Below are 10794 nucleotides of genomic sequence, written 5' to 3' on the forward strand. Positions count from 1 at the left end.
GAGAATAAGCAGCAGCTGCAGTCCTCAGCCCTGTTTTCAGCTTCAGAACCCAAGGGCTGAATGTCACTACCACTGTCTGTCCCCTCTTTTCCCCTGCTTCTGAATTCAGGGAGATGAGGAGGGAATGGGGGCGAAGGAATGATGGAAAGGGTGAACAGCAGCAGCATTTATCAGCATGGATCCAGGACCTGTATTTAAACATGGACTTTGGCCAGACCCAACAGCTGGTGAGCTCATAGGGAGCATCCACACATGCAACCATGTGTGCTTGCAGGAGCTCAAATAGAAGCGGTACAAATTTGAGATAGGGATCTTTGCCTCAGCGCATGTGCCCAGACATGCACTTTGATGTGGGGCGAAGTGTGCCACTTCAGGCAAAATAACTCTGCCTGGCTCCTCCCAGATCTGCAGCCAGGGGGAGCTAGAGCCCAGGGCCAGCACCTGTGCCATCTCCAGCAGTAGAAAAAGCTGCCCTGTCCTGGCCCCAGCAGCACAAAAACCTGCCCTAGCAAGCAGCTGAGGGCTACTTACTCTCAGGACCTTCTAGGGGAGGAGCCTCTAGGAGGAAGTTGGCCATACCCCTTCCTGTCCCAGGCTACTGTTGCTGTTGCTATAAGCTTGGTCTCAGGAGCTTCTGGGTAGAAGATGGCCAGGCTCTTTCCTGTCTCTGGCTACTACTAGCTGCAGGCTTGTTCTCAGAAGTTTTGGAGCAAGTTGGCCGCACTCCTGCCTGCCTTGGGTGGCTGCTGCTGCTGTTGCTGCGCCCCCCCCCCCCCCCGGGGGGTCCTCTGCTGCACACTGCTGCCCCCCCTCAGGGAGGTGCCCACTGCCCTCCAGCTTCTGCACCCCTGTTCCAGCCTGCTGCCCAGCCCACCACCAAGCCACGGTTGGGGGACAGCCTGAGGAGGGATCCTGTGCTGCCTGTGGGCCCCTCCACCACAATCACTGCGAGAGCCTAAAGGTGCCTTGCCTGCCCCAGCTTCCTTGGCAGGCCACCCCCACCTTCACCTCCACTTTCACCAGAAGCATGCCCTGAGTGGCTGAACTGGACAGCTCCTACCAGCACTGCTGCTATGGCTGCTGTCCTTGTTTCCGCTGCTGCCCCCTCCCAAGAGAGAGGGGGCCTGACACCACACCCACACTGGATTACTTCCTAAATGACTGTCCTCCTGCCCTCCCTCATAGCTACCTCACTGCATCTGATCCTGATTTGTACTGCTCTGCTGCAGCATCTGGCTGGAGGCCTGAGGGGCTTCTGAACAGATCTTCCACAAACAAAGCCCTTTCACTGCTCCAGCCATCTTTTACATCTACTTCAGTAGCCTTCTCTCTCTGTTTTTTGCCCTTGTGTGGTAAGTACTGTGGTCCACTCCCCCTTCCCTGGTTGCCTGAGTAAGCCAGCTTGAGTTTCCCTAGCCTCTGTGGGTGTGTTCCCCCTCCCCCACATTCTCAAAGCATAGCTTTCCTGGGGTTTTTTTTTCCTGTGGGGCTGTGGCTCAGTGAGCTTCAGCTCCCTTCATCCCTATCCCAACAGGATGTTTTGTTTTCTTTGTGGTCTTCCCTGCCCTCATGTAAAACAATGGCAGGCAGGAACCTTTGGCAGGGGTGGCAGATGCCCCCACAGAGCTTCCTGCATCCCCTATTATGGGGGTGGATCCCAGGCAAGCCCTCAAGGGAATGCATGCCCCTGCAGCCTCCACCCCAGAGGCAGAGTCCAGCCAACCTCCTCCGGGGGTGGAGAAGCCTGCAACCTTCACTGCAGGGGCAGGTGGGACTCCAGTAGGGAGCCAGCAGGGCTAGGGGGTCTCCCCTGTCCAGGGCCCCCGTGGAAGGGTTCCCAAGCCCCCTCTCCTGTCATCAGGGACCAGGAGCAAGGGCAGTGGGAAGGGCTACCCTTCAGCCTCCTCCACAGCTGGGGGTGGGAAGGGCAAGGGCCCTGCCCCCAAGCCTAGACCATCAGTGCCTGAGGGGAGCAGGTACACTACACAAGCCAGCACACCCACTTAGCCTGTCCCTGGCCCTAGCCTCACCAATGTGGCCTGCAAGGGAGGGAACCACAGATATGCACAGGCTGCTGTGGGGAGACCCAAAGCTGGGGGACCTGGACCCTCCACTGCCGGCCCTTCCAGCTTGGGCAGCGGGGCCCCATTTCTGGCACTTACCCGCAGGCAGGGGTGAAGTGCCAACTGCCCAAGTGGGAGAGCCTGCACTTTGAGACCTGGGTACAGGCTCTCGCTCAGGTAGTGGGGGCCTTTAAGATTGTGGTGGCCTCCCACTTACATGACAAAAGGGTCTTTTTCCTTGCCTCAGAGGCAGCTGCACAAAAGGTGGTGGAGAGGGGGCTCATGGTGGAGGGCAAATACACCCCCCTCAAGCCTCTAGAAGAGCTGGGGACCAGGGTGGTCCTCAGCTGCATCCCTCCCTATATCCCCAATTGGGCCCTGCTCCCCCAGCTCCAAACCCTGGGGAGAATTATCTCCCTGGTGGTGGCCCTCTACTGGGGTGTTAAGACCCTGCCATCCACCACGTGTGCTCTTTCTGTCACCAGGTCATGATCTAGCTGGTGGTAGGAGCATGACTGGAGGCTGAGAGGTGCCTGGCACTGCTTTATCAGAGGGCCCTGGTGAGGATTTTCTATACACTAGAGGACCTGCAGTGCTTCCAGTGCCATGCCCCAGGACACTTGTATCATGAGTGCCCCATGGGCCAGGCGGGAAGGCCATCTGTGGGTCCCACTGGAAAGAGGGGTCCCCCTGGCACCCCAGCCACAACTACAAGTCCCCCTGTGAGTGTGAGCTCAAGGGATCCTGCCCTCCAACCAAGTTTAGCGGAATCCCAGGGAGGGCAGCAGCAACTGGGGAGAGAGGGAGCAGGGCCTCCCTGCCCCTAGTCCTACCCCGCCAACCCTCACCTTCTTTTGCTGGAGCCTGTCCACCTGAGGTCCACCCCATGGCTGAGTGGCTGCAGATCCGCTCTGGGTGTAAAGGCAAGAGGAAGGCCCAGGAACAACTGGAGCCTTCTGATGTGGAGGACTCCTCCCCCCATCCCCAAAACCACTACATGGGGGGGGGGGGAGGAGTGGCCCAACCTCTGGGGGCCTCCCCAGCTGTGCCTGCAACCTCACCCCCAGGAAAGATCAAATGGGTGATCCCCATGGAGAAGATTTTGGGGCTGCTAGATAGTCCTGAACAAGAGCCCATGGGGGAATCCCATGGGCACAGAGGCTGAGGTCTACCCAAAGGAAGTCCTGGCAGCAGAGCCTCCTCCCTCTGATCTGGGGGACATAGAGGCCCTGGGGATCACCCCAGTGAGTCCCTAGGGAGGAGGTCCCCTTTCCCAGGACCCTGAAGCAGATGCCGGAGCCACCCTGGTGGCTGGTGGGTCTCTTCTCTCCCCCTCCCAAGAAAACCTCACCTCCAACCTGCCCCCTGACCCCACACCAGAGGGGGTTGCAGTGGGGTCCCCTAATCAATGGCTAATCTCATTGGGGACCCTGAACAGGCCCCCCAGGGCTCCAGCTTTATCCCACCATCTTGTGAAGGAGTCCCAACCTTACCCCCACCCTTGTCCCAGGGTGCTGCAGAGCTCCCCCAATCTCAACCAGAGTCCAGGGTCTTAGCAGACTGGGGGGTTCAGATGGTGCCCAGGGAGCCCCCTGAGCCCCAGGAACAGGAGGAGGGTGCCCAAGAACCAGTAGGCTCCATCGAGCCTGCAGACCTCTTGGTCCCAGTGGTCCCCAGGTATGAGCTACTTGCATTTCTTGACCTTGATTACACCCACTGGTCTACCAGCAAGGTTCAGCTAGCCTTGGACCAGTGGGGAGATTTTAACAGCATCCTCTCCACTGTGAGGGCACTGGTGGGGGAAGGCAAGGGGCCCAAAATCTGCAATGCCCAGATCTATAGGCAGGCCTGCAGTTTCATAGATGTTCTCTATACATATGAGAGGGTGCCACGTGAACTGGTGGGCCCCACACCAGGCATTGAGATGTGCGTCTACTCCACCCCCCAGCTATGAGGTCATTTAAGATCATGACCCTCAATTGTCCATAGCTGCAGGAAGGGTCTCCGGTGGTGCCGGGTGCTCTCCTTCCTTCAGGAGGTGGGGTACCCCATGGTATTCTTGCAGGAGACCCAGACAACTCCAGCCAATGAGCTAAATTGGTGGCTGCAGTGGGGAGTCAGGGTCTTTTTTTTAGTTACCTCTCTGCCACCTCATGTGGGGTGGCCACCCTCATCTCCCCAGGCCTGCAGCCAGAGGTTCTCCAGGATGTTGAGGTGGTGCCAGGCCACCTGCTACACCTCTGGGTCCAGGTGTGGGGGCTGGTCCTGAACCTTTTGAATGTGTACGCCCCTGCGAGGACCCCAGAGTTGGTGCATTTCTTCTGCCAGGTGGCCACATACATTGGCATCCTCAACCCTCACAAGTGCCTGGTCCTTGGCGGGGACTTTAACATCACCCTAGACATGCTGGACTGGTCAGGCAGGGAGTGGAACCAGGCTGCTGTGGGCGTCCTCAAGCAGATTCTGACAGACTACTCCCTGGTGGACGTCTGGCGTGCCTCTCACACTACAAACCCTCCTGCCTTCACCTATGTGAGAGTGTGGGAGGAGCAGGCATGCCATTCCTGGTTGGACTGGATTTGTATCTCTTTGCCACACTTTACCTGGGCCCACTCCTCTGGCATCTGGCTGACCCCTTTCAGTGATCACCACCTTGTCTGGGCCCAGGCCACACTAGGGCCTGGGTGTCTGGTGTCAGCCTACTGACATTTCATTGCCAGTCTGTTGGAGGATGTAGGCTTCAGTGAGGCCTTTTGAGAGTTCTGGCTGGCCTGGCAGGAGCAACAGAGAGCTTTTCCCTTGGCTAGGAGATGGTGGGATGTGGGGAAGGTGCGCATCCAAATTTTTTCCACAGCTACACTTGAGGGCACACCTGGCAGAGGGAGGCAGTCCAGAAGCAGCTTGAGCAGGAAGTTCTAGAGCTGGAGAGGCACCTGGCCACTGACTCAACCAACCCATTTCTCTGCAGAGAGTGTCGGGTGCAGTGGGAAGAGCTTTGCACTCTGGATGACCACCACGCCCATGGTGTGTTTGTCTGCTTGCACGTCCAGTGCCTTCGGGAGATGGACTACAGCTCCCACTTCTTCTATGCTCTGGAGAGGGGGTGTGGGGCTCAGAAATACATCACCTGTCTTCTGGTGGGTGACGGCACCCCCCTCACAGATCCAGGTGAAATGCGCCAGCACGTGCAGGCCTTCTACGAAGAGCTCTTCTCCTTGGATCTGACCAATGCCGAAGCCTGTCAGACACTGTGGGAGGGACTCCCGCAGGTCAGCTTGGGCGACTGGGACCAGCTAGAAGCTCCTCTCACTCTGGCTGAGTTTTCAGCCACCCTCCACCTGATTCCCGGCAACAAGGCACCGGGCATCGACAGGCTGACCTCTTTCTACCAGGCTTTCTAGGACGTCCTTGGCCCATACCTTGCCACAGTCTGGGCTGAATCTAAGAGAAGTGGGGAACTCCCCCTGTCATGCTGGAGGGTCATGCTGACCTTCCTGCCAAAGAAGGGGAATCCCCATAACCTTAGGAATTGGCGTCCCAGGTCCCTCCTTTGTATGGACTACAAGGCGGTAGCGAAGGCCATCTTGCTGCGCCTGCGGTCCGTGCTGATGGACGTGATCTATCCTGACCAGACGTACATGGTGCCTGGACATTTCATCTTTGACAATCTGTACCTGGTTTGGGACTTCCTGGAGCTAGCACACCAGGAGGGTTTGTCTTTCGCTCTCCTGTCTCTGGACCAGGAGAAGGTGTTTGACAAAATGGATCATGGGTACCTCACAGGCATGCTGCGGGCATTTGGGTTTGGGCCCCATTTTGTGCATGCTCTCCAGGTTCTGTACACCTTTTCAGTGTTTAGTTAAGCTCAACTGGACCCTGATGAAGCCCATCCCATTCAGAAGAGGGGTGTATCAAGGCTGCCTGCTGCTAGGCCAGCTGTACGCCTTGGCCCTGGAGCCCTTCCTCATTCCCCTGTGGAAGCAGGTGGCAGGGTTGATGCTCCAGGAGCCAGCTGTGCAGCTGGTCCTGTCAGCATATGCTAAGAACGTACTCCTCATGGTCCAGAACTCGGGTGACCTGGCACAGGTGCAGGCTTGCCAGGCATTGTACTTGGTGGCCTCCTCTTCCCAGGTCAACCAGGTTGTATGGCTCTGGGAGGTACAGCTCCTGTACATGCCTCCCAGAGCTGTCTGATCTGCTCCAGTGAAAAGCCAGACTAGTGAGCTGTACTGGGCTGGGCTGGGTCCTGTCATGTGCTTTCAGCTTCACCACAGCTTCTCCAGCCACTCGCCTCCCTCCCCCCACCACCCTGCAGCCCTGCACCGGCTACTCTGCCTCCGGTCCCACACACCCAGGGACGGCTCTAGGGCTGCCACACACCTGCCCCCCCACCCGGCCCCCGTGGTGCTGATAGCAGCAGGCAGCATGTCTGTGGCTGTGTTGCAGGCACAGTGGGCTGTGAGACCCAGGCTCCTACATGCTGAATGGACGTGGCCTGGCCATGCACTAGTGGGCCAGGCTGGGTCCATTCAGCATGTAGGAGCCCAGATCTCACAGTGCGACTGACTCCTGTGTTTGCCCCACTGTTCTGTAAAGTGGTTTGTTGTTGTTGTGTGTGGGTTTTTTGTTTGTATGGGGGTTTTTTTGGAGGGGGGGTTGGTTATTTTTTACCTCTGTATATTCAGGAGTCTAATTTTGTCTCCATGCTGCAAACATGCAGTACAGGGAATGCTTTTTCGTTCCTGCACATGCCTCTTGCGGTGTATCAAAGGGGTTTGAGATGCTGCAAGAGGCACATGTGCACTCATCTGGAGGCACCCATAAAGGTGACTGTGCATAAAGCAGACAAGCATATGTGGTTGTAGCCATGCCATTGCACCCCTGTGGATTCACCCCTGCCCATGTTACAGGAGAATAAAACCAAAGCAAGTAAATTATAACTACCAGAATTTAGCAACCTAAATTGCTAAAGCAGTTAAGACAGGATTAAAAGATAAGTGTACCAGGTACTCAGTTCTGTAAGCAGTGATCCAGCGACGCTATTGAACATACTGTCTTCTACTTTTGTCTCAGAACATCTTTGCATACATGGGAACAATGCAGTATCACTATTCATTCCTATCCAGGGTGTGTGTCTCCATTAAGCTTCCTTGATTATGTTCCTGCAAACTGTGTCTAGTCATCTAGTTGATGGTTGACCTGCAGGTCAGACTGACCTTGGTTGTGTTTGCATTACTGCTATTTATTTATGCAGATTGTTACTGAACTATGACATTAGGGCACTTTTCCAAAGCTGTAGGCAACTCTGACAAGCTTTTAAAAATACATTAGTACAAACATGCAGATTTCCGCCCTTCCCTCCTACACATACACACACACTTTAAATGAACCATATTTAGATTGCAAACTGAAATATTAAAAACTAGGAAATGCCAGATGCACCCAAGAATGTTGTGCACCTACATCCTTGTTAAAAATCTCCACTAGGAACAGTGTCTGATTCTTCTCCCTAGCCCATAATGGGCATTGATTCAGCATAGAAAAATGCAGCTCAGTGAATGTTTAAATCTTTCTGTTATGCACCCTCATAATTAGAATTTTTCCTCCCTAAAATATATATTTAAGTGTCAAATAGTGTGGCAATATATCCAAGCATATTTAAATATAATGGTTTAAGGGTCAGATCTTGAGCTGATATTAATAGTTGTATCTACATTGGTCTACTCTGCTGTGTGGAACCTGAGCTCTTCAACAAAAACATTTAAGTATTTATGGTCAGACAGAATCCTCTGTCCAAGCCTAACTGAAGACCAAAATTAAATCCTGTAACTTGTTTGCTTTTAGGAGTAAGAAAGGTAAATATATTTAGATTTAAGAATGCATTCATGCATCCTATTACTTATGAAAATTTAAGAATAAGATCATCCATTTAATATGGATAAAAATCTTCTTCAGTTTACTGTTTCTAAATACAAAAAAGCATCAAACTTTATAAGTGATCAGCGTAATAAATTATTACAATCTGCTTTCCTCTTAGTTACAAAATCTGTCTGTCATTAGTTTATGTAAGGTTCAGTCCCCATTGAGATCAATGAGAGTTTTGACACTGACTCAGAAGCACAAACTCTATGGATTGCTCACAGGACCTGTGGATTGCTCACATATACCAGTGTAAAAACACAGTAGCACAACACTCATGTAATGACAGTTCATTGCAACAGGTTTGTACATGGATCCAATATTAAGCATGTAAACAATACTCCCAATATATAATGCCTCTTAGTCTTCCTTATCGTGTGCTCTTTTTTCTCCCCATTCTTTCCTCTTGGTAGTGCCACAGGTAGGCTAAGCATACCATTTTTTCTGTATTTTAGCATTATTACTCTGAGGACGAATCCATGCTACTGTGGACCTTTTCCTGGGATGTGCTGAACAGTCTCTCCCAGAAATAGCATAATAACATTTTCATAGGGATGTATCTAGCTGTCATTCATAGAAGTTTCTGGGGGTCCTCTAAATTACATTGTTACTTTAGTTATCCTCAACAAAAATATGTTGGTTCACCAGCATATTACAGCATTAAGTGAGGATGCTATAATGTCCTAAGCATCACATGCCTATAATCACAGGCTCAAATCTAGTCAAGATTGATTCCAAATAACTTTGGAGTACAAAGCAATTGGGTTCATGGGTGGATCCAGAATTTACTGAAGGAGGGGGTGCAGCACGCTGCCCCTTGGAGCATGGGGAAGTGGGGAAGGGATGGCTAGAGCCTCCAGGTAGGTGGGGAATACCAGGCAGAAAGCAGGTAGTTGAAGGGGTTGACTTGCTCCCCACCCCAAACGGGTTGACTTGCTCCCCACCAGGCAGAAAGCAAGTTGAAGGGGAGTTGACTTGCTCCCCATCCCAAACAATACTTGTCACTGTCCCTGACTGACCCAGGAGCACGGTGGTACAAGGGAGAACTGTCCTTCTCCAGTCAGAGGCTGTGGGTAGCAGCTGTGCTGGGTGCCAGGCTTGGCCAAAGACAGCAGTGGCAGCATTCAGATTCTTCCTTCCACCCCCTGCCCCTTACCTGCATCCCCTCCCCAAGTGTCCCCTGCTGGCCAGGAGCAGGCAATGCAAGGAAAAACCTGCCTGTACTCCTGCTGTCTCTGGCTAAGCCCAGCTCCCTACACAGCTGCTCCCTGCAGTGCAGGGCAGGAGTTGGGCAGGAAAGGGTCTGTGACTCCTTCTATGCCTGCATCAGCCAGTAACCTTGGCAGCAGCCACAGGTGCCTGCTCCCAGACAGCAGGGGAGTGGAGGACACCAGCAGGGGAGGAACAGTCAAGGAGTAGGAACCTATGAGCCACTGCTACTGCCTGGCATGCCATACAGCTGCAGCCCACAGCTGAAGTAGAGCAGCTCTGTGTTCCTGAACCTCCTGCTTCATGGCTAGGATTGATTTCAATGGTAGGTAAAGAAAATGGTTGCAAAGTTCTAAAGTTACTAGAGAGTTTTGAGCTTCTATGGGAGGAAGGATGACACTTAAATGCAAGACTGTATAAGTAAGGAGATATTCACGCAGGCAAAATCTTTGTAAGTATTCACAAGGAGACAGGGTCTATTTTGGAATGAAGAAATTATGGGTTGTCTTCACCAAGAAGACAAAGACAAACATGATGGTCCTATAGAGCCTAGAGTATACATGGAAAAGTAAATCCATTTTAAAAATAGATTATAGGGTAAGATCAATTTTGTAAATTTTGAAACAACTGTGTCCCTGACATGCTATTGATGCCAAATGGAAAACGTTTGTAGAGGGAATAAAACTCAATATGACAAAGACAAAATGAAGCAAATTCTGTTCTCAAGTGAACAGGTCTAAATGAAGGCAGAAATTCTGCCTGACCATCATCTGCGTAGACCTTGAGATGGTGCAGAGTCTCTTTGAAGAACTGGATGCCTTTAAGTTGGCAGGCCCGGATGAGCTCCATCCGAGGGTGCTGAAGGCACCGGCCGACATCATTGCAGAGCCACTGGCGGGAATATTTGAAAGCTCATGGCGCATGGGCCAAGTCCCGGAGGACTGGAAAAGGGCCAACGTGGTCCCCATTTTCAAAAAGGGGAGAAGGAGGACCCAGGCAACTATAGGCCAGTCAGTCTCACCTCCATCCTTGGCAAAGTCTTTGAAAAAATTATCAAGGCTCACATTTGCAAGAGCCCGGCAGGACAAATTATGCTGAGGGGAAACCAGCACGGGTTCGTGGCAGGCAGATCGTGCCTGACCAATCTAGTTTCTTTTTATGACCAGGTTACAAAACGCCTGGACACAGGAAGAGGGGTGGATGTCGTATACTTAGACTTCAGGAAGGCCTTCGATACGGTATCCCACCCCATACTGGTGAACAAGTTAAGAGGCTGTGACTTGGATGACTACACAGTCCGGTGGGTGGCGAATTGGCTGGAGGGTCGCACCCAGAGAGTCATGGTGGATGGGTCGGTTTCGACCTGGAAGGGTGTGGGACCGACACCCTTTAATGTCTTCATCAGTGACTTGGACGAGGGAGTGAAATGTACTCTGTCCAAGTTTGCAGATGACACAAAGCTATGGGGAGATGTGGACACGCCAGAGGGCAGGGAACAGCTGCAAGCAGACCTGGACAGGTTGGACAAGTGGGCAGAAAACAACAGAATGCAGTTCAACAAGGAGAAATGCAAAGTGCTGAACCTAGGGAGGAAAAATGTCCA

This window comes from Alligator sinensis, unplaced genomic scaffold (genome assembly GCF_000455745.1).
Source record: "Alligator sinensis unplaced genomic scaffold, ASM45574v1 scaffold851_1, whole genome shotgun sequence".
NCBI classification, from domain to species: domain Eukaryota; kingdom Metazoa; phylum Chordata; order Crocodylia; family Alligatoridae; genus Alligator; species Alligator sinensis.